A 25,417-nucleotide genomic window follows, 5' to 3' on the forward strand; every position below is an offset into this window, starting at 1 on the left:
GCTCCCTCTGAATAACACATGTCTACTATCCCAACTGTGTCTTGAATCTTCTTCCATCTCCTGGGATCCCAAATTGATTTCCTGGGTCTGAGCCCCCACACCACATAGACCATTAAGTAGCTTGGAAAGTGGTTAAAAATGTTATTTTGTAGTTTTTTTTTTCTTTATAAATAGGCTGTTTTACTCTACATCTGGTGTACAGCTGTCCTCCTGAAATGTCCCTTTACTATTTTCTTGGGCCAAAATTTTTATTTTGTATATTCCATGCTTTCTTTATTGGAGCACCTCCCATGGAAAATAATTTTTAAGTGTTTTTTATTAGTGCATTATAATTATACATAGTAGTCGAGTTCATTTTGACATAATCACAAATGAATGGAAAATAATTTGCTCAATTTCAGTTCCCAGAACCTTTCCTTTCTTTCTCCTTCTCCATCCCCCTGTTTCCCTTCCTCTACTCTGCTGATCTTCCTTCTATTTATTTATTTTCAATTGATGCTTTATAGATATACATAAAGGTGGAATTCACTGTGGTCTAGTCATATATGTACTTAGCATAATTGGGTTTCATGCCACTGTTCCTCCCTTTTCCTGTCGCTCCTCCCTCCCCTTCAATCCTTTCCCCCTACTTCACTAATCTCCCTTCTATTTTCATGAGATTCCTCCATTTTTCTTCCCTTTTCTCATTCAAGCTTTCCCATATGAGAAAATATTTGACATTTGACTTTCTGAGTCTGGCTATTTCTCAGCATGATATTCTCTAGTTCCACTCATTAACCACAAGTGCCATAATTTCATTTTTCTTTTTGGCTAATACTCCAATTTCTCATCTGTTGAAGGCAGCTGGGCTGGTTCCATAACTTCACTATGGTAAATTATGCTTTACAAACATCAATGTGTCTGTATAGCTCTAGGATGCTGATTTTAGTTCTTTTGAATAAATAACAAGGAGTGGGATTGTTGGATCATATGGTGGTTCCATTCCTAGTCTTTTGAGGAATCTCCATACTGATTTCCAAACAGATTGTACTAATTTGCAGTCTCACCAACCATGTATGAGTGTACCTTTTCCTCATATCCCACTTAGACAAAACCAATTTTTCTCTAAAATACCCAACATAAAGGGTAATATACTTTTTAAAAATTATGATATGAAATAAATGTCAAAGATGAGATAATTTTTGAGATCTTGAAAACCTGAAAAAGTCTTCATTTTTTCTTTTTATATGATTGACTAATACAGAATTACAGGTTAGAAATAATTTCCTTCAAGTATTTGAAGGCAAAATTTTCTTATCTGCAGTGTAGCCATTAGGTCCCTGAGGAATTCTTTTTATAATCCTGTATACATGTTTCTTTTTCCCTCTCTGGAGGCATGTGGTTTTCTTCATTCCCCAGTGTTCTGAAATTTCAAATGAATTATGTCGATAATGCTCTGTTATTTGATTTTTGACCTCTATGTTAAAAACTTTCACAGATTTTGGTAATCCTCGAAAGTCTTTAAAATTTCAATTGTATTATAAATAAATTAAAAGAAAAAAATTTTGAAGCCATCTTTGTATTTACTTCTGTGTATTTGCCATTTCTGTTGTTCTTCATTCAGCAAGTGTCCATCTGATGTCATTTTCTTTGACTGAAACAATTTCTGTTATAACAGGTGATAAATTTTTCTCAGTTTCCATTTAGTTGAAAAAGTCTAATTTACCTTCATTTTCAAAAGGTATTTTGAACTATCTGGGATATAGATTCTAATTTTTGATGGTTCTTAAAAATTTGATTTTTTTTTTCACTTCAGTACTTACATATGTTTTATTGTCTTTTGTCTCTGTTGCTTCTGATGAGAAGTCAGACTCTGGATCAGGGTTCTTTGTGTGTCATATGTTCTCCCTGCCTCCCAGATAATTTCAAGATTCTCCTTTTATCCTTGTCTTTTTTTTTTTTTCCCCTCTGTAGTTTGAGTATTGTTTTAACCAATTTTTTTTTTTTTTTTTTTTTTTTTTTCTGCTGTGACCAAAAGACCTGATGAGAGCAATTAGAGGAGGAAAAATTTATTTGGGAACTCATAGATTCAGAGATCTCAGGCTACAGGCAGCCAACTCCATTCCTCAGGACATCATGGTGGAAATGCATGGCAGAGAAAAGTCATCAGGGACCTGGAACTAGGAAGCACAGAAAGAAACCTCTTTTCCTCACAGACAAAATATAAATCCCAAAGTTATGCCCCCAATGACCCACTTCCTCTAGCCACACCCTACCTGCCTACAGTTATTACCCAGTTAATCCTTATCAGGGGATTAATGCATTTATGAGGTTAAGACTCTCATAACCCAATCATTTCACCCCTAAACTTCCTTGCATTGTTTCACAGATGAGCTTGTTGAGAACATCTCACATCTAAACCATAACTTTCTGTCCCTGACTCCCAAAAGCTGATCCCTATTCACAATGCAAATACAATTGGTCCATTTCCAAGAATCCCCATAGTCTTAACAGTTCCAGGTTTGCCAAAAGTTCACGTCCAAAATCTCCTCCAAGACTCAAGGCAAACTCAGTGTGAACTCCTGCAAAAATCAAAAACAAGTTACATGTAACCAATATACAAAGATACGGAGTAAACATTTCCATTCCAAAAGAAAGAAATAGGGAGCACAGAAAGAAGGGATTGGGACCACAAAGACTGAAATCCAGCTGGGTAAAACAAGTTCTGTAGCTCCACATCCAACATCTTGGTCACATGACATTGTGATATTCTCTTCCAAAGGGCTTCTGTAGTGCTGCCCCTGTGGCCTTGCTGGTTCCAGCCCACATGGCCTCTCTGTTGGTTTGTCTCTGCTTAATTCCTGCCGCTTTCCTCAGCAGACTTACCACAGTACCAGCACTTCTTCATCTCTGGGGTCTCCACAGCAGCTTGGGCCTCCTTCTCACATCTCCACACATGTTGCCCTTTCAAGGGCTGCCCACAGGGACTCTGACCCTCCCAGGCCTTCCTTTGAAATCTTGGAAGCCTCCATGACTCATTCCAGCATCCTGTATTCCTGCAGAATCAGTACCATTTGGTTGACACCAAGGTCTGCTGCCATCTCAAGCAGTAGCCAAGTTTCCAGAAACCCTGGTTGAAGCAGCTTCCACATGCCTGGGTGATTAAGCATGATGAAACCACTAACTAGGGCACTCTGTGCAGGCAGGGTGACCCATGGCCTCTTCCCAAAGGAATTTTTACTTTTACACCCTTGATCCAGAGATGGGAGTGGTCTTGCTAATTGCTGAAATGTCCTCAAGCTGTCTTTACTATGATTTCTGGGTAAAGTATTTAACAGCATCTCTTTTGTAGCTGTATTGTCTTTAACAACTGCAGCTTCCTTAGCTCCGATTTTACTCCCACTTTTCAAGTTCAAGTTTTTCTAATCTTTCTGTTCTGCTTTCTACTCCTCATTATCACATAAACTTGATTAAAAGCTACCAGCAATATCCATAGCATCTCCTGAAGGCTGTGCTGTTTTGAAATTTCTTCTGATAGTTTATTTTGCCCATTGCCTTTAAATTCAGCCTCACAGAAAATGTTAGGACTTGGGCAAAATTCAGACAACTTCTTAGCCAGAACATAACACAAATGGCCTCTAGTCCAGTTTCCAATAAAGTCCTCATTCTCCTCTGAAACCTCATGAGCTCAGTCACACAGTCTTATTGGCACTCTGGTCTTCTGAACTCCCACCAAAATTGCCCATTCAGGTTCACTTACAACATTCTTTTTCCAGCTTGTATTGCTAAACTTTTCAAAATTCCTCCCACAAATTCCAAAAAGCTTCAAAAGCTTCTGAACCACATGGTCAGGTTAGTCACAGCAATGACCCACTTCTCAGTACCAATTTCTGTTTTAGTCAACTTTTTCTTTGCTGTGACCAGAAGTCCTGACAAGAACAATTAGAGGAGGAAGAGTTTATTTGGGGGCTCATGGTTTCATAGGTCTCAGTCTATAGATGGCTAACTCCATTCCTCAGGGCCAAAGATGAGGCTGGACATCATGGTAGAAAGTATGGCAGAAGAAAGCATCTGGGAACATGGTCAGCAGAGAGACCTCTCCTCTCTACTGACAAAATGTAAACTCCAAAGGCAAAACCCCAGGGGCCACCTTCTCCAGCCATACCCTACCTGCATACTCTTACCACCTAGTCAATCCATTCAAGGGGATTCATTCAATGGTTAGGTTAAGGCTTTTATAACCCAATAATTTCACCTCTAAACCTTCTTGCATTGTCTCACACATCACATCTATCAATAACAAGTGTGATGTACTTAGTTTTCTTTACATCTATCTTGTTTATATAGCTCCCTAGAATATCAAATATGCAGATTGATGCTTCCAACAAGTTTGTTAATATCAGGTCATTATTTCTTCTTATGTTTTCTCCCTCTTTCTCCCTTCCTCATTCAGGACTCTAATTCTATGCACATAGACCTCTTGATATTTTCCACGGTCAAAAAGGCTTTGATCTTCTTCTTCTTTTTAATAGTTTTTTTCTTTTTGCAAGTAGGTCTTACATTCATTGTCCCCCTCTTGAAAACTCTAATCTGTCGTATGCTAATTCAGAAATTTTCACTTCAAATAATATATGGTGTATATCCATTTTGTTCTTTTTGGAAAGTTTTTTCATTTTTTTTGTTTTCATTCCATATTTCTTCCTTCATTACAGCTATAATTTCTCTTTTGTCTTTGAGCACATTTGTGATAGTTGCTTTAAAGTTCTCTCTCTTTTTTTTTTTTTTTTTTTTTTTTACTAGTTATGATATCTGTATCATTTTAAAGTTCTTTTAACTATGTTGTGTCTTGGTTATAGGTCACATTTTCCCTTTCCTTCCAATTTCTAGTGATTTTAAAATTATATACAATGCATTGAAGATAATTTATAGAGATCTTAGAGTCTGTTGACTACCCTGAGGGTTGTTGATGTTTGTTGTAGCAAGGGGACATCAATCAAGGTCTGTCCAGTGTTTCAGCCTTTTGTTGCCAGGCTGTTTGGAGTCTCCCCTGCAAATTCACAGTTCAAGGATTTGAAGGAAATTTATTTGCAAATTTGGCAGCCTTCCTTGTCTGTGAGTTCCTCCTTTCATGGATTTGTCTGTTAAGTATCCAGTTACTGGATTCCCTGAACAAATTCTCTCCTCAAGTCGGAAAGACAATGTCTTTTTACATGGATTTTAGCTACCCTGAACCATGTGGCATGGAAAGTGCTCTCGGGAGAAAAAACTACATAAAAACAAATCTTACCCAACACAGTTCCCATTTACTAAAAATCAAATCACCTCTTTTTGGGAGACGTGTTTTTCTTGAGTAACTTCGAACAATTATTTTGATTACTAGGTCAGAGTTTATCATTGTTATCTGAGGTAGGGGGTAGTCTAACACAAAGTAAGTATGCTGTCATTTCTTGAAACTTACTCAATGTCACGTGCCTTACCTTGTCACGTATCTCTCTAACAAACTTTCCTGGTTCTTCATTGTCGACAAAATAAAAAATATCTTCCTTAGATTGCATCCACTCTATTTTTCATTGTTCTCTTTTATGAATGCAGCAGACCTACATTCCAGCTGAACCGAACTGTTCTCCAAATATTTCATTTCGCTATGCTCCTAAGCTCAGGCAATTTCCCGCCCCATCCCCAATACCATTTCTTCTGTATTGGAATGTTCAAGTCCTTCAAGTTCTGACTGCAAAGTCAACTCCTCTGTGAAAATGATACTTATCTTCCCAGTTTGAAATGACCTAAATTTCCATTTAACCACTTTACACTTCACTGTTTTGCAAATTTAGTAAGTTGTTCAGCATGTCAGAAGCCATGGGAAGCACAAGGGATTAAGACATGGATAAGATATAGTTAGATAAGTTATAGTGCCCACCTGTGAGAAATCTCTGCTCTTACAGTGGTAGGGAAATTCAGTTCTAAGGTGATAAGTACTGGGAGTGAAAGCAGCCAAGTGGGGGAAGAGGTCTTGAAGAGGGAAGGCCAGTCTAGAAAGAGCAATCTAGAGAGATCAGGGGCCGCTTGAGTCAAGCATTCCTAGACCCCATTCTTGTCCCTCTCTCTTCTTCCTTCCTTCCTTCCTTCCTTCCTTCCTTCCTTCCTTCCTTCCTTCCTTCCTTCCTTCCTTCCTTCCTTCCTTCCTTCCTCTCTCTCTCTCTCTCTCTCTTTCTTTCTCCCTCCCTCCCTTCTTTTCTCTCTCTCTCTCTTTCTTTCTTTTTCTTTTCTTTTTGTACTGGGGATTAAACCTAGGGCCAGTGGTAGGCATTGTACCAAAGAAGTACATTCCAGCACCTTTTTCACTAGAGATTGAACTTAGACATGCACTACTATTGAGCTACATCCCCAACCCTTTTTACCTTTTTTTTTTGTTTGTTTGTTTGTTTTAATTTTTGAGATGAGATTTTGCTAAGTTGCCCAGACTGGACTTGAACTTGCAATCTTCTACCTTAGCATCCTGAGTAGCTGGGTGTGTATACAAACATGCTCTAACAAGTTCAACCACCTCAGCCTTGAGCAATAAATTATTTGAATTAGCTTTGTGGACCAGGAGAAGAGGAACATTCCTGAAAGATAAAAATGTAAATTTTAATGCAGAAAGGTATGAGTGAACACTGTCATTTTAAGGGAAGTGCAAATGTTCCTACATAATTTATAAGAAGTGCTGTAAGAGTGAATGAAAAAAAATCTGGGAGTTGTCATTTTTATTCTTTCTCTTTTTGTTGCCTTCTGTGTCAAATTTATCTTACATAGACTTAATGTTTATGTCCCCTGAGAATTCATATGCTAACTCACTCCTCAGAGTAATGTGTTTGTGAGTTGGGACTTTTTGGGAGGTGATGCAGTCATGGAGGTAGCATTTATGAATGAGATTAGTGCCCTTATTTAAAAGACCCCAGAAAACACCCTCACTCCTTCCACCATGTGAGGTCACAACCTGAAGATATCCATCCGTGAACAAGGAAGTAGGCCTTCACCAGAATCCAAACAAGCTGCTACCCTGACCTTGGACTTTCCAGCCTCCACAATTATGAGCAATAAATTTCTGTTGTTGATAAGCCACCCTGTTTATGGTACTTTGTCATAGCAGCCAGAACAGACTAAGACATAGTCTGTTCTCTTAATTCCCTGGTGTTGTCTTATTCCAAATCATTGCTGATTCTCTGGACTTCTGAAACACCCTTAAAATTGGTCTACCTGCTTTCATTCTTATGTCCTCAAACTTTACCCTTTAACGGCAGTCTAAGGTGATCTTCGGAATATGTAAACAAAACAACATTATTTCCCTGCATCCAGTAGTTTCCCATTACCCTAAAGTAGGGCCATTTCTTTAAATTATGATCCTCTCCATGATTAATAAATCTCCTGTAAGGTGGAGGCCCTGTGTGTTACTTTTCCCAAAAGCACCTCTCCCTTAAGACATTCACATTGCTGTTCTTCCTTCCCAGAACACTCCACTTCTTTAAGCAAGATCTTCTTTAAGTTCTTAGCAAGAATATCATCTCCTCAGAGGGGCCTTCATCTACTCGGTCACATCTTTATTTCAAATTCCTCAAAAATGCTTATAATTATATTATTTATTTGTTTGTGTGATGTATTTCTCATCAAGGAACCATGTTTTTAAAAGCAAAAGATGTGCTATAATTCCTCATCCTACTTACCTCTAGAAGTTGCTTCACCTGGGCTTCCTTGCTCTCCAGCTTCTAACGGCATTCAACTCTGGAGATGAGAGGACTGGAGAAAAGGTTTGGGGGTGACTGCATGCTCCCAGAGAAGACGTAACTCCTTTCAGATGGGCCTCTCCTACAGCTCAGGCTGTGTAATGATTTGCTCTGCCTGATCATTTGGGTCTACAGGGGGTAAAGCTCAGCTACTTGGCTTCTCTCCCTGATCCTTTCACTGTGGTGGCATTAGGGTGCTTCTGTTTTTCCTGGTGGTGTTCACACCTTTCACGAATTCAGCTTTCATGAGACTCTCAATTATCTGTTTCAAGTATGCTACATCTTCCTTTCTGGGACTCTAAATAATGTTCTTCAAAGTATTGCCAGTACCTACCACAGAACCTTTACATGGTAATGTTTAGCATGTGTTGGTTGAACAAAAGGGTGACTGGTTCTTTGCTCTTCGATCTCAGTTCATTAAGCTGTAAACTCCCTTAATATTTTAAAACCATGGCTCAATCTTAGAAGTTAAGCTTCTTAAGAAGTTGTGTCTATGCCATTTAAAATTCTCAGCATAAAATTTAATGAAGATAGGTATTTTCTTAAAGAAAAGGTTGTATGTTCAGGTTTTAGAATGATGATGTTATTTTTAATATTTTCTATTTCCTGAAATCTGCTTATACCATAAACATATGACTTTACAAATAAAGAAACTGAAGCCCAGGCCTGAAAAGCAAGTTGTCCAAGGACACTATGGTACTGCAGACATTGGTGTATTGGTGTCTTTCAGGTTTCTGCTCCCTTGATGTGACTAGACTGTTTCATCAGTCACCAAGTGAGTTCTTTTTTTTTTTTTAACCTTTTATTTATTTTTATTGTAAACAAATGGGAAACATGTTGTTTCTCTGTTTGTACATGAAGTAGAGGCATACCATTTGTGTAATCATACATTTACATAGGGTCATGGCATTTGATTCACTCTGTTATGTTTTATCCCCCTACCCCTCCCACCCCTCTTTTCCCTCTATACAGTCCCTCCTTCCTCCATTCTTGTCCCCCTCTCCCCCCCCCCCCATTATGTGTCATCATCCACTTATCAGCAAGATCATTTGTCCTTTGGTTTTTTGAGATTGGCTTATCTCACTTAGCATGATATTTTCCAACTTCATCCATTTGCCTGCAAATGCCATAATTTTATTATTGTTTATGGCTGAGTAATATTCCATTGTATACCAAGTGAGTTCTTAGGTAAGACTTACTGTGCCCTATTACCTATCTGCTATAGTTTGGATCTGGAATATTTGCCAAAGGACTATGTGTTAAAGGCTTGTGACTCTATTGGGAGGTGATAGAACCTTTAAGATGTGGGCTTAGTGAAAGAAAGTATGATCATTTGGAGGTGTGCTCTTGGATGTGATATTGGGACCCCAGCCACTTCATCTCTCTCTTTTGTTACCTGGATGCCATGATGGGACCAGCTCATCCTACCACACATTCCTACACTGATGTACTGTGCTACCATAGGCCCAAAGCAACAGACTCAGGAAACCATGAATGGGAAGCTCTTAAACTATGAGGTAAAATAAACCTTTTATCTTATTAAGTTGATTGTCTCAAGAATTTCATCATAGTGACAGAAAGCTGATTAACACCCTTTTCTCTACTTGTACTATTTTGCCATTTCATTCTCACAACGACAGTTCTTTTATAAAAAAAATAGTTCAATAAAGATTTGGTAGCTATACTGACCTCAGATTTTTACCACATATCCTACCACTTAGGACTTAGTTAAACTTGATTGCACCAAGTATTCTGTCTTCTGGTATTTTGGCCTCTTAGTAGATGCTAGATACTATGGTAATTTATCCCAGCTTCATTCCCCACCTCATTATCTGCCAGACTTCTGCAGGATCTGCTCTTCCTGGAGTCCAGCTCTTTCAAAGTATCTACATGTTTGCACAGAATAAGTAGATACCAGGATCATTTATAGAGTATCCTTTTCATTCTAATTAATTGGCTGTCTGTTATGTTACAAGCTGATTGTGGGCTCTTTATTAAATGCTTTGAATCCTTAGACCTTAGCAGAATGCTTCAGTACTAAATAATCAATCATTTAATTCTATTGAATAAAAAAGGAAATTATTATCAAATCATGAACTACCAGCATTGTCAAAATGGCAATGATTAGATAGCTCATTCTAAGCATGTTCTTGGTTGTGAAACGTAAGAATGAATCTAAACACTTGGAATAAATTCCATAAAATTTCACATCATGGTCGCAGGGATGTAGGTATGTGTACAAAGGAGAGGGAAGAACAAAGAGAATTGTAAATAGATTGTTTCAATGTCATAAAATTACTGAATAATTTTCATTATGCTTCTATTTTTAAGAGCTATTTTAAATAAATACAAGATGGGAGAAAGAAAATGTGCGAGAAAACCACAGGTGAGTAACAATGATGACTGGAGAGTTGTGAACAAAGAGATTTATGAACCAAGTTGTTTCTGACTTGCAGAATTTAAAAAGACCCCAGTGTGAGGAGGCTGATCTATGAAGAATGATGATGATCTTCATTAGGGACCAGACAGGAGGCAAGAGGCTTAAGTTGCAGCATGAGGGATTTAGATAAGAGAAAAGGAAAAATTTTCAGACAGTGAGGTTTGATAGACACTGGAATGTGTATCTGGGGGAAGCCTGTGGAATTTCCTTCTCTTGAGGTCTTTTAAAAATAGGACAGTGTCTCATCTGCCTGAAGAATGGACTCTATTTGACCTCGGAAGTGCCTCCTGAGTCCAAAAGGTATTCCACACCTTGAGGAAGAAAGAGCTCGGATGATCTTGGGTAGCTTGAGTAATTTCATATTTAATTTGATTCACACATGTCATATATGTAAATTATAACTATCACAGTTCTTTTTCTTTTGCTCTACTGTTTTCATTTTTAAGGCCTGGAGATTAGGGTTTAAGTAAAAAAACGTTATAGGGAGTGGAAGGAGGAGCTCTTTAAACTTACTTTGGAGCATGTTTTTATAGGAACATAGGGAAGGAAAAGAGGATATTTTGGACATCTCTGATTTTGATTTCATATCCTATTCTAAATTTAAAGTAAATATTACCCTTTTCATTGGCTTCAGTATTTTAGAGATAAACTTTAAAAAATTAATTTAGTCTCAATGTTTCTCACAGTGTTGTTGGCAGGACAAGTAACCCAAACTGGAAGAGGGTCCCTGCGTTCAATTTCCTCTCAGGAAGTTTTACCTTCAGAAGTCCAAGTAGAGGTCAAGCTGTGGGTTGCCGGAAATAGTAATGTCCTTTACTATCTGAGCCCCAGACGACACTTAATGAAACCTCCTACTTTGTGGACATTGGTAAGGATTAACATGCTTTAGCTGCTTCCTTTTCTTTATGATTGATGATTTTTCTATTCAGTCTCGTAAAACTCAGAAAGAAAATTTTGTATAAGTAAGAGGATCTCTATTCTTTGGATTCAGTTTTCAATTGCAGATTTCTAGTTATAGGTGATGACTACCTTTTATTTTTTTTCTTCCTAAAAACCATAATACTCCAGGCCAAAAGGGATGTAAATGTTAGAACTCCTTATCTACTTCAGGCAAAATAATTCCAGGGTTATTCTAGACTTAATTTCTTCCAAACTCTGTTTTAGTTGTCCTGGGGACACTCACAGGTTAAGATACATCATCATATAACTCTGCATATTTGTCAGACTGCTTACTAAACTAATATCTAATTTGATCTTTAAAATAAAAACACCCTGTGAATGTCAGGGTGATGTTGTACATGAGAAATGGAATCTCAGGAGAAGATATAATTTGTTCAAGATCACAAAATTAGAAAATATAGAGATGGAACTCTGCTGGCTTCAAAGCCTGCATCTTTTCTCTGCACACGACTAGGGAGAAAATCAGATTTCCTAGGAGTTTATTAATTTTCTTTCACTATTAAGGAGTGTTTGCTTCCTTCATCCTGAATAAAAATGTTAGGTAATATGAAACTAAAGTCATTATTGCCAAGTAGAAAGTTGTGCTAGCATTCTTATGGAACAAAACATAAAAGGTTTTCAAAATATTTTCCCATTCTATGTAATGTCATGTAAATTTCTGGTGAGATTCCAATGAGATTACAATCTATACTAATTCATGACAGATATTGATTACTAAAAGGCATATTTTATTTCAAAGCCTATTTCAATTATTGCATCAGTTTCTGACAGAACATTGCTTGCAACTCCCACACTCCCTGGCACTCTGTCCTGGGTGTCTTTGGGGTACAAGTGGCTTTATTTCCTTCCCTAGCAGTTCGGAAGTTTGTTTAATACTGACTCAGAGGAAGCATTCTAGCTGAGTCCTCACATGGTCTTGTTTACAGCTCCGGAGTGTACATAATAGATAAGCAACTGACTTCCACAAGACCCCTGTACTTCCTGGGTGTGTGGGCGTGTGTGCTGCTTGCGCCTGTGAATTGTGGTTGTGCAATCTCCCTGCTGGCTGCATCAGGTTGCAAAGTCATTTCACATCTCTTAAGTATTCCTCTAGTGAGCCTCGTATTTCACAAGCTAAAGACCACTGTACTCCATGAGGGGTGGGCTGGTAACTAATGATTAACATTGAAAAGCCTACAAATTCATAGCAAGATCAAACCTGATATGAGGCAGAGTATAGAGAAATTTACTTAAGGAGATAGTGTAAAATACAGCTGTTAATGGCCTTCTCTAGGATTTCTGTTTTGAAATCTAAATTGAAACTACTACTTATATAGAACATCATCCGTGGTAAGAATTTTTATTTTTAGGTTTGCATCATTGTATTTGATTCTAGTGGGGGTCTTCAAAGGTAAATATAGTACGTTGACAGAGGGAAAACACCATAGAATTCAAATAACATGTCCTGCATTGCACTAATATCTCTCTTTGGTTTCTTTTTAAAATATGACTTTAATTGTAGGTTACATAAGGTATAGTAGAGCTCATTAGAAGAACTACTTCTGAATCTTAGGAAGGAGAACTGAGGATATGTCCATCAAACTCGAATGTTTCAGAGAAACTGGATCAAAATCACAAATGTCACAGAGACACTCATTATTATCACCAAGAGAAGGAAAATTAATATACACGAGTTGTGTGTCATGCTGGAATGATTAAATCCACTGAGAGAAAATATGGACTATTAAACATTGAAAAGCAAATTTTATTCTACCAACTTTTTTCATTAAAATAAGGCAGCTTTTATCATCTCCTGATAGTACTTAATGCATTTAGGAATTCTTTGTAAATCTTAGTTTTAAAAGGCATCATAATTCTTTCTTTTGTTTCTCTTTCCAGCTGCTCCTGCTGAATTATGAAGCCTGCCATGCACAACTTCTGCAGAGGATAGTTTTGTTTTTGCAAAATGCATGGAATGGAGTTTGTGGGTATATAGATTGCAGGCAATGAGAGACCTGAATGAATATGTGAGAATGACCACAAGCCACCAGACGTGGGTGTTTATCCGTTTGCCTCATTACTAAGAGGTTTTAGTTCTAAAAAATATCCGGGAGGATTTAGCTTTGGGGAAGTAAGTGGGGAGAGGGAATAGAATAAGATTTTTAAAATTTAAAACATATTATTTGAGCTTCCAATTGATATATTCCAACTTCTTTACACTTGAATCAGGATTTCATAAGGGGCAGTAGAGGAAAGATTTTATCAGTGCCCATAGGCTTTAGAAATTGATTTTGACAGGAATCAATAATTGGGATAGATTCAAACTAAAAAGCTTTTTCTCAGCAAAGGAAACGATCAATAATGTGAAGAGAGAGCCTACAGAGTGGGAGAAAATCTTTGCCACTCACACTTCAGAGAGAGCACTAATTTCCAGAATCTATAAAAATCTCAAAAAAACTTTATACCAAGAATACAAATAAACCAATCAATAAATGGACTAAGGAAATCAGCAGACAGTTCACAGAAGATCTACAAGCAATCCACAGATATATGAAAAAATGTTTCAACATCTCTAGTAATAAGAGAAAAGCAAATCAAAACTACCCTAAGATTTCATCTCACCTAAGATCTCATCTTAATAATAGAATGTCTATTATTAAGAACACAAGCAACAATAGGTGTTGGTGAGGATGTGGGGAAAAAGGTACACTCATACGTTGCTGGTGGGGTTGCAAATTGGTGCAGCCACTCTGGAAAGCAGTATGGAGATTCCTCAGAAAACTTGGAATGGACCCACCATTTGACCCAGCTAACCCACTCCTTGGCCTATACCCAAAGGACTTAAAATCAACCTACTACAGTGACACAGCTACATCAATGTTTATAGCAGCTCAATTCACAATGACAGGATTGTAGAACCAACCTAGATGCCCTGAATCAATGAATTGATAAAGAAACTGAGGTATATATACACAATGGAATATGACTCAGCCATAAAGAAGAATAAAATTATGACATTTGCAGGTAAAAAGATGGAGTTGGAGAATATCATCCTAAGTGAAAGAAAAAAACCAAAGGTCAAATGATTTCTCTGATAAGTGGATGATGATACATAATGGGGGGGGTGTGGGGAGGAGGCAAGAATGGAGGAACAATGGATTGTATAGAGGAAAATGAGGGGTGGGAGAGGGTGGGGGGGAGATAATAGAATAAGACAAACATCATATTACCCTGTGTACATGTGTGATTGCACAAATGGTGTGACTCTTTTGTGTATAACCATAGAAACAAAAGTTGTATCCCATTTGTGTACAATGAATCAAAATAAAAAAAAGAAGAAATTGATTTTGAAATTTATTTAGTATGTCAGTAGGATGAAATCTGTTTGTAATGAAGCTGAGGGTTGGAAAGTTTAGATATAGACTTTTAAAGCAACAACTAAGACTTTTTGTGGGCCTGGACATGTTTTTGTTTTGTTGACATTTGTTCCATTTGCACACTAAGCTGTTGATCTGGTCTGTTCTATCTGGTGTTCTGTTCCTTACTCATGAAAAATGAAGTCCTTTTCACTTTTTTCAGAGACAGCATAGGACAGTGGCAAAAATATTTAGTTCTGGTGTCCAACTAGTAGGGTTAAAATACAGGTTCTGCCTCTATTAAGATTTGTGATCTCAGGCCAGTTAGTGAAACTCTCTGTGCTCTAGTTTCTTCATCTGCAAAGTATGGATGATAGTGATATTGCTCCCTAGGAGTAAATCAAAATCAAAGAATGATTAAAAATCTAAAAAATCAAAGACTAAAAAAATCAAAGAATGATTTTAATGAGCATTTGGCAATAGTGAGACAGCAATAAATATGATTTTTAAAAAATTTACATAAGTAGTATTTACTTTTTTTTTTTTTAGTAAACAGTTCCATGAGTTTTAATATAGGCATAGATTACTGTAACAAGCAATGTAACAACATAATAGGTTACAGAATAATTTCAATACTCCAAAGAATTCCTTTTGCTGTCTGTTCACAGAGAGACATACCACTTATTAGACCCAGATCCTTGTCCCTTGTTATCACAGATGGGTTTTCTGTTCCTGGAGTGTTGCCTATTTTGGAATGTTGAATAAATGGTATCCTCTTGTTTGCAATCCTTTGAGATTGGCTTCTTTCACTTAGTACAGTGCCTTTCACTAGTGTGGTACAACCTGGTGTCCCAGAAACTTACTGAAGTTCTAATTACATGAAAAAGGAATTTGAAAGAGTTTTTCTTTTTGTTGTTGTTGTTGTTTTGTTTTTGTATTATTAAGGGAAAGAAAAAATTCAGATAAATTATTATCCAAAAGAAGAGTTTGACTTAGTATGATAAAGGAATTTTTTTCAGTGTTATCGAACTATTAAATGGGATGCAGCTTTAAGAGGAAAGCACCTCCCTGTCCATAAGGGTGTTAAGATATGAGCTAACAAGTCATCAGGAAAAAAAAAATCAAATATTAACTGAGAAAAAAGTGTTGTTGATGGTGGTGGTATATGGTGGGGAGGTGGAATGGGGCAAGGTATGAGATGATAACAAATAATTTCAAAAATCTGTGAATTTAACCACAGAAATTGAGTTTCATCTGAGGACAACCTACTTGTTGTTGGTTATGGTAAGGACTTGAATCCTTGTCTCCTCCTTTTGAATTATATGAGCAGAGAGTTAGATAGCAGATTATAAAGGAGAGAGAAATAACCAAGTCTTAACCAGGACTAGGTGAGGTATGGTGGAATGCCTCGGACAGAGCAGAGGGGGAGGTTGAGTAGCCAGTGGGGAGAAAGATGTAGTTGAAAACACTGCATATTTGATTCAATTAACAATAATAATCATGATTTTTCACTGCATGGTCTCCTAACCTATATTTGTGTCTAATAAACTATATTCACAGTATATGTGTGAATGGGTTTTTAATTGGATCCATCTTTAATCTTCCAATCAGATAACTGGCTCACGAAAAGGCACAAATTTACCACACCAGCTACCATATTCTGGGCATGTACTAGAGTGGCTTATCCTTGCTCCAATGCTCTGTAGGAGTAATTATTCTTCCCACTGCATAGAGCAGGCAACTGAGGACCTGAAAGGTGATAGTAAGTGCAGGCAGAGGTAGGAGTAGTCCTATGGACTTCTGTTCATTTTCAGAGCCCAGGTTTCTGATTTTATGGGACTTTTGCATTTACTTTCAGCTTGCACATGGTGGTGAGCATGGCTGGATTTTGATTCTTCTTTTTTCTACTTAAAACCAATTATCTAATTTTAAATATGAGAGGAAACTGTATTTTATATTATTTTATTTCATTTTATTTATTTTATTTAGGTCCTGGGGATTGAACCCAGGGGCAATTTACCACTGAGCCACATCCCTAGCCCATTTTGACACAGGGTCTTGCTAAGTTGTTGACTTTGAACTTCTGATCCTCCTGCCCCAGAAACTATATTTTACATGTTCAAGTACAAAATGATATTTCTCCTTATGTTTTGGTGCTATTTGCTGAACTTAGCGAGGAATTTAGGTAAAGAAGGCCAAGTGATGGAGCAGTTTTAGAGGACTAGGCTAAAATTTGAATTCCTCTCTTTAAAGCTGCTTGACCTCTTTCAACCTTGTGTTCTTTGGTGAATTTGATATGTTGTTATGAACTTCCCAGAGTTATGTGGTTTAAGTGAGAAAATTTATGGACAAATGCCTAGTTATGCTTATCACATGCTAGGCACTTAGAAATTTGAGATCAGAAGAAAATATAACTAAGTTGCATATAGTGAAATATAGTTAATATCTAATTTCAAGACTTAAGTATATGAGAAGAAAAATCTGAATTTATTTATTTGGACTGAAGTTGGTTTAGGATTCTGGTTTGTTCTTGGTGTCTTTTGAAGAGGGTATACATGCCAGTGTTTTGTTTAATTAATTCTTGCTTACAGATATGAATCCAGTTAGATCAATGGGGAATACACTGAATGAATTCAATTTACATATGGGGTGGTATACAGATTCAATTTTTTAATGATAGCTTACACCTACATAATATGTATGTTATACAATTTCTCCTTTCAATTGCTTTCATTTTAAGAGTAATAAACTCCTTTGGAGATATCATGGCTGAAAGCTAAAGAAGTCAACCTAGGTTAGAAGTTATCTGTACCTGCTTTATTGTTGCACACGTTCTTTCCTCTGAAACCTCCTCTCTCAGATCTGAGAAAAATGGCAAGTGAGAGGTTAGGGAATGGTGCTCCGCTAGAACTCAGCCTCAGCACCACTTACTGCCTACGGTTGCAAGGTCTCAATGTGAGATTGGCATTTTTCACTTTAGTTTTTTAGTAGCATTTTTTCCCACTATTCATTTGCAATTCAGTTCTGTTCATCAAATATGTTTATTGAAAGGGTGTTCCTAGTCATGTGCCATGTGCTGTGTGCCTCTTGTTGACTCAAGGATGAAGCCTGGCACAAGAAGGGAGGTCACAGATGTTGGGGAGGCCTGTGAGGAGTCAGTGCCTGTTCAGGTTGGAGAGGGGAGAAGCCAGTGTGGCAGAATTGAGGATTGATAGTCACAGGGGAGCAGGTGCTGAGTTACAGGCAGTGGGGACATTGTTAGAGCAGAGAAGGGAGGGCTAGCACTTCAGATTACCATGGGAAGCACCACTGTGGTCCCTACTGTGTTGCAGCCCTCCTTGTTGCCCTACTGTGTACTCCTTCTATCTTTGTAAGGCACAGAGCACAATTTCTGATAACATCTGCCCAGAAGCACAGATCTGTTGGAATCAACATCATTTATTCAATGTTTTCTTGTTGAAATTACTTTTAAGTACTTATTCTTGGCACAACATCTGCCTTATTTGTTTATTACTCTGGTGAGGGTTTTGTCCTTTCTACTCACAATTTCTCATTATTCAGGTGAATCCAAGTTGGCTGTTGACAAAGTTACAACATAGTGAAGTTAGATTTTAGTCTATCCCAAGCTTCAGTCAAATTGACCACATAGATCGAAGATTAATTGCAAGAAGTCTTAATTCCATTAATGACGCACAGCTCCCACAAGCTCAAAGATCTTTGGCATGTTTTAAATTCCTTTCATCATAGCTGCCTTAAAAGCAAACATCTTTATTGCAGAAATCACTGAAAAAGACAAAGGAAACATCTCCAGGGTCTTGCTAGTGAACTTATTGTTTAATGCTCCCTTAGCCCCCATATCATGGACATTATCAAAATTTCTGTTTAAAAAATGAAAATGTACTGTTTTATACCTTACAAGGATTTATCAGCTACCTGTCATTTGTATTTGCACCTTATAAGAACCTCATAAAATAGGTATTATTTTCATTCTGCAATGGAGGTGACAGGATCAGAGAAGTTACGTGCTTTGTCCAAGAATGAACGGTCATTAAATAAATACAACTAGATTTTGAATCATTCTACACTGACTCCAGAATCTTTGCTCTTTCTCTTAGAGCACACAGTTTTTGTATAGCTACTGATAAATTATTGGGTGATATAGAAAATGTATGCTGAAATGAATCTAATGTTCATTCAGTCATAGACTCTTGTCCTCTCCTTGATTTTACATTTCCTATTCTAGTTTAATAAGTCTATTTTTTTTTTCTTTTTTATGATCTCTAGTTTAGAGAGGAGAAACTGAGGCACAGAAAGTTAAGAAATTTGTCCCTGGTGCCATGGCAAGTGAACAGAAGAGGTGGAGTTATACCAGGCTGTCTGCTCTGTGCCTGTGTGTTTTACCACTAAGTTATGCACATTTCATGGTTCCTTGAGCAAATGGCTTCCCTAGCTCCACACCATCCTGTTCCTCACAGAAGAAGCCCCTCCTGGTCCAGGCCCCTTTACCTATGCAACTATAAATAAAGGAGAGGTGGGCTACTCCATCTTGTTAGAGGCCAAATCTGGTGTGGCCCGATCTGTTACAACCCCTCCCATTTGAAAAGAATATTGACTCTTATGTTTATTGGCTAGATAAGTTTATGGGTAATTAATTGCTTTATTGCCAGCATGCCATCCTCTGGCAGCTTACCCATCCCTCATCCATGTGGGTCGTGACTGAAACCCCCACACTAACATGCTGGAGGGTAGAAGACAAGAAGGAAAATTTTAAGATATTTGTCACCTCTCTTGATCTGGCAGAGGCAGCTGATCGAAACCCTAAGTAGCAAGCTACAGCAGAAAGACCAAACACTTTATTTAGTACCAGCCTATTATACACATAAATCTTGTCACAACCACGTAGCAGTTATGGAACCTGAACAAGTTACCCATCTTCTCTGAGCTCTGTCACCTACTCTGCAAAATTAGGTTAAGAACACTTCCTTCGAAGATCAGCATGAGGACTTGAGTAAGATTCATGTGCAAAACAACTTGTACATAAATGGTACATCCTAAGTACTTTATAAATATTGGTTCCTCTGCAAAATACCCACCTCTCCTTAACTTCAGCTAGCACCAAAAAGGGACCTTGAAATTTGTTCAACAGGTCTATAGTAGAACAAAATAAGTGGGTAGATCTAGAGGATTGTCCAGTTCTGAGGAATAGAAACTTTCCACAGTGTTCCACACTGAGGAGCAGAAACTTCCAGACTTCTATGGCAAGTTGAGCAACAGTTATCTCAGATGTGCACCGTGGTCTCACTAATGTTTCTGGAAGGAAAGAGGCAGATTCTGTGACTCCTGCATGAGTCACAGAAAACCTTGCATCTCCCAGGAGAGAGGAGGCTGAGGCCTGCAGCTGGGGGACCAGTGGAGGCGCCGGACCTGGCAACCTCAATTGTGTTTATTTAAGTAAGGCTGGCTTCATGCCCAGACTGGTGTGTTTCAAGGGTGGATGAGTGGAGGTGCCCTGGGAAGTGGGGACAGGGACAAAGAGCAAAGACTTGGATAAAGAGAGACATCTCTTTCTTATTTCTTTCAGCCTGCATTTTAATTTACTAGATCCCATTTTTAAAGCTATTTGGGCTTACTGGGATACTGTGTTCCACATCACAGTTTCTTCAACTAAAAGGTGGGTACTCAAAACATCAGGGAGTCCTCAGAGGACTCTCCATAGACCCATCTTCTCCAACTCCTGGAGCACAGCACAGACTATACTTACCCCTACAGAACAGAACAAACAGAAAACCACCACTGAGACCCCAAGACTCCCAGAGACTAATGAGACGTTGTCTCTCTAGGTCTAACAGGTCTATTTCTATGAACAAGTACAAAATCATCATAATATGGTACAACACAAAATTTACCCATTTTTTTTTTATCAAGAAGGTTGGAAGTATACCATAATATATAGAGATACTTATTATGTGTCAGGTGGTATTTTAGATCAGGAATAAAAAGAAAAATAATTGTTCTGGTATTGTAAAGTAATAGAGTCATATCCCATTTGATACCACCAGCCACACACCAGAATGAATTTCAGATGGATTAAAATGTAAAAGTAAAAATTAAATTATCAAAAAACTCTAAGAACATGAATAAATACTTCCTGAGAGTGAGAGTAGACTTTTTAAGAAGAGAAGAAACGAAGGAAACAGACACATCTATAGATGCGCAGTATGTAAAAAATTTACTTCTGAACATTCATACCATGCTAAAAAAGTTAAAATTGAACAACATTAGAGAAAATATTTGGCCTCAGATAAAGGAGGGTTGGTATTTTTAGTATATAAAATCCCTTACAAACTGAAGCCAAAAAGAAAAACGAAAAGTCAGAAATGGATTATGATTAAAAGATTTCAATCAATTTTGTAAAGAAAATATTAATTAAAATAAGATACTTTATCAAATAGGATGAATGTTTCAAAATATATATTCAATATTGTTGATGCTGTGGTGAAATTGACACAGACATATTCTTGGGGCTATAAACTGGTGCACTTTCTGAAAAATATTTTTAAAATAGTTTTGAATAACTTCAAAGAATTTCATGCCTTAGACTACATAATTGTCTAGAAACATATTCTGTGGTTTTAGTAAAAATTTCAAACAGACATATATTTAAAAAATTCTGCATCATATTTTAAAAAGGTTTTTATTGTGGAACATTTTACCTCAACATGAAAGCAGAGATGGTATTATAATAAATCTGTGTACCTATTACCCAATTTCAAAAATTACTGACATTTTTCCAGGCTTGTTTCATCTGTTTCTGCCTCTCTCCTCACTCTCTTTCTCTCTCTCTTTCCCTCTCTCAGTGAGAATTTAAAGCCAATCCAAGGCATCATATTATTTTATTTGTAAAGTATTCTGTGTGGAAAAGGTATAAAACATAGCCAAAGGCCCTTCTTTGAGTCTAAGAGATTGACCCAGCTTTGTTCAAATTTCTTAATTTTCTCAAGGATGTCCTTTTATAATCATTTGCATTAAAAGCAAACAACATCTATACACTACACACAGTCCTCCCTTCTTTCTTGCTATTTATATATTATAAATGAACAGGATCATTTGTCCTATAGGATGTCTTACATTCCAGATCTAGCTGATGCCTGCTTCATGGTATCATTTGGCTTTTTTTCTTTCTTATTTCATGTATATTAATACTTACGGTGAGATGCTTGAATTGAAATCAATTTTGTTTTTATTTTGATCTTTTGGCAATATGCTATAAGTGTGATCTTGTATACTTGTATCACATCAGAATGCATGCAAGTTTTGGTTGTCCCAATTTTAGTGATGCCAAGATTGGTTAGTAAGTTATGGTGACTTCTCTAAGAGTAAGTTTCTCTTTGACGTTTTACATAGCGTGATCATAATATTCATCAGTGTTGATCGCCTTGATCTATTATTTCATCAGAATTTATGAAATGTTATTTTTCTATTTTTATCAATTCTTTATTTGTTCACTTGTTTGTTTCTTGGTACTGGGGATTGAAGCCAGGGGTACTTTTCCCCTGAGCTACATTCCCAAGCTTTTTAAATTTTATTTTGAGAACTACATTGTTAAAGCTGGCATCAAATCTGTAATCCTCTGCTTCAGCCTCCTAAGTGGCTGGGATTACAGGTGTGCACTGCCACTTCAGGACTATTCTACCAATTCTTTTGCACTAACTAATTGGTTACTTTTTGTAAAGAAAAACCTGTTCTCTCCAACGAGTTGATTCCCTTTAAAAATCTCATGCTGGAAAGGCATGAACAAACTTGATTCTTCCTCTTATTTACGAATTTTCAGAGTAATGGATTGGTGCCCTTGCAATCGCCATCTCATTGGTTTATAATGGTGAAAGCTGGTAACAGCACTACTACCCAAAAATATACTGTGGTGTGTCCATGAGATAGACCCATATTATAAACAGTGTGCCATTTTTAAATTCAAAAAATGTTTAATAGTAAAAAGTATTCAGGGAGAAATATTAAATGAAAGAACAAATCCAGATGTTTATATAATGTGATCCAAATATTATCTAAAACACAGACTTTTAAAAATACTGTCTCAGCCTTAAATACTGACATGATTACCATAGGATGGTGAGTTTTAGGGCTTTCCAATTTTTATCTTTATTTTCAGTAGATCCTTCTATAAGACATATCACTTTTATAATTAAAAGAAAATGTAAATTCGTTTAAAGGAAAGGTCTCTTGTCAGATATAGTGGTATATGCCTGTAATCCCAGTGATTTGGGAGGCTGAGGCAGGAGGATTTCAAGTTTGAGCTTTGATAATTTAGCAAGACCCTGTCTCAAAAACAAAAATAAAATAAAAACCTTGGTGAGGAGCTCAGTGCTAAAGCACCATTGGGTTCAATCCCTAGGACTGAAAATAAAAACAAGACAGGTCTCTTGACAAGTCACACATAGAGAGATTCAGGCATGCTGATCTTGGCTCAGGGATTGGCTTCCTTTATTATTTTGGTCCCTCTCTCCTGTGTTAACATTAGTCTTTATGATTCTAAATAATCAAAGGAATTGAAAACATCCTCAATTCTTTAGATACTGAGACATCTTTTTCACTAGGCAGAACCCTCTCTGTTGACTCACAAGATCAACAAATCAGGGTCTTTTCTAAGTTTGACCAGTTCAAAAGACAGCTGAATTCAATCGTCTTTGTTTTGTGAGTATGCGTGTATGTGTGCACACGCATGTATCTTACCAAATGGCCCACTTGTCCTTATCAGATGAATAGAGGGACCACAATATAAAGATTGGTTTTCTTGTCAGGGCCAATTTAATACAACCAAGCCCTCTCTTTGCTTAGTTTCAGGATGGAATAAAAGGGAACAAACACACTGACTTTGATTTTCACCAATTATTGGTGATCCCCAAGACAACTATTTGATTCTCCAAAAACTTCCTAGAGGCCTACTTTTCTACCTCTGTAAAATGGAAATCAGATGATTTGACTCAAAGGTTTGTTTCTGGCAAAATGTCTGTGAAATTCCTGGTACAATCTTTAGGAAATGATGGGTTCTCGACAAATTATAGTTTTCTCTTTTCCCAAAAACAAGGGAAGCAGTTTCCCTCCATTTTTCATATATTCTGATATTAGAGAGCTGATTCTAACATCAGGCCATCTAGATTCAAGTCCAGTTCCATTCTTGGCTTTGACCAAATGATACAAATAAGCTCTTTGTGCCTTGGTTTCCTTATCTGAAAATGAAGAATACTAATGGTGCTTATTTATAGACTGTCACACACATTAAATGATCTAGTAAATGTACAGTGTTTAGAACTTTTCCTGGCATAGAATGCATGAGTATAAGCTACTATCTTTATTATCTGCCTAATGGAATGAAATTTCCAAGCTCAAAGTTCAAGGCATTTCCCCTTTGGATGATGCATGCGATACACTGACCACTTCTTGCTCTTTACTTCTCTTTTTCTAGGTCCTATACAGACCCTCTTCCTTCTGTTTATACATTTCCTTCTCATAGCTATGCAATCCAGATTTTGCTTAATTAAGTCAAGATTTCTTCCTGTTATTATAGGTGTCCTGCATTATATGAAGATTTTCCCCTTTCCTAGTGGCTGTGTGTGTGTGTGTGTGTGTGCGTGTGTGTGTGTGTGTGTGTGTTGTGGTCCTGAGACAAAAGAATACTGTCAACCTGATATATTTAGGTGCAACTGAAACTTCAGACATCATTTTATAACTAACTCTTTCTATAGATTATGGCTTCTGTAATGTGACATTTTACTAACATGTCTCTTAAAAGGTAAATATTGTGCTCTACTTGGTGAAGGGTGGGAACAGGGTGACCTAAGCTCTTGAAACTATCTTGAGAGCAGAGGGATTATTAGACAGATTAAGGAGATACTGCTGAATGACTGAGTTAGGGACAGTTCACATGATCACATTACTCAAGGAATCTGGTGCCTAATCTGTGTACAGGAAGCACTGGATCCCAACTGAGGACATTACTTTCAGATCGTAGGAGGTGGGTTAGAAAACATTTTCCACGCGAACTGAAATACAGATAGATCTAAAGTGGGTGTAAGGCACCTCTCTGGGACGTAACCTAAGAGACTGCAAAATATGCTGCTGCCGAGTCCAAGTTGTCTCTCCCATTGAGTCACAGGCACCAGGTATTTCTCAAGTCCTGTCAAAGTGATCAGGCACACACTTTAGGAAACAGGACAACCGATGGTAATGTATTGTCACCTTCCATCTGGAAATGGAGTTTAGAGAACTAAGCACCAATGGCTAAAACCTTCTTTGAAGGCTGTAGATCTGAGCAGAAGGTGATCTGATCTGAGGCCCCAGTTGACAGGACAGAGCCCATAGCAAGGAAAAAGACAATCCACTTGGATCCTCCACATATGGACACTGTTGATTAGAAGCACTGATACCCAGCTGTTCTAACTCTGTGCTCACAAAGGCACAGGCTGAGGTGCACTTTGTTCTACTGGTTGTTCATACCCAACAGGAGGAAGCGATTTGTAGAAATATGTCTGATGACTGCAATCCTGTCAGATGAATCTTCTATCTAGCGAAGATTGCAAAGAACCTTGTAAGTCAGGCTAAGGATTTTGGGGATTGGGAAGCCATTTATGGGTTTAAAACAAAGAAGTGAGAGAAAATGTGCTATTTATAGATTTAGAAAACATGAAATTGGGAAAAATCATCTACTTGAACTATTTTGAGTTATATACAGGGTCACTTGCTTTCCACTCCAGAGCTTTGGACAGCATATTAGCATTCTCCACAGAAATAGAAACAACTGGACACACACCCCCACACACTGCTTCACTGAGATTGTGAGGGGTGAGTCTGCAGGCTGGAAACTGAAATGAGTTGGTGCTATAGTCTTGAGTCTGAATTTTACAGGCAGTAGGCTGGAGACTCAGGGA

The 25,417-nt window shown here is 37.5% G+C and overlaps 1 long non-coding RNA gene across 4 annotated transcripts in view; it reads left to right on the forward strand.

Moving 5' to 3' along the window:
- LOC306645128 overlaps positions 1-14,260 on the forward strand; it is a 29,945-nt gene extending 15,685 nt beyond the window's left edge. For 2 of the 4 annotated variants that reach the window (XR_013759542.1, XR_013759543.1), the window contains exons 2-6: positions 8,390-8,514; positions 9,158-9,256; positions 10,073-10,125; positions 10,866-11,047; positions 13,018-14,260. This is a non-coding gene — a long non-coding RNA (uncharacterized lncRNA). Of the gene's footprint in view, positions 1-6,219; positions 7,764-8,389; positions 8,515-9,157; positions 9,257-10,072; positions 10,126-10,865; positions 11,048-13,017 lie in introns of those variants that run through there. The other 2 variants (XR_013759545.1, XR_013759544.1) reach the window with 2 other exon arrangements.
- The last annotated feature ends 11,157 nt before the right edge of the window (positions 14,261-25,417 follow it).

This window comes from Sciurus vulgaris, assembly GCF_902686455.1.
Source record: "Sciurus vulgaris genome assembly, chromosome: 15".
Lineage (NCBI taxonomy): Eukaryota > Metazoa > Chordata > Mammalia > Rodentia > Sciuridae > Sciurus > Sciurus vulgaris.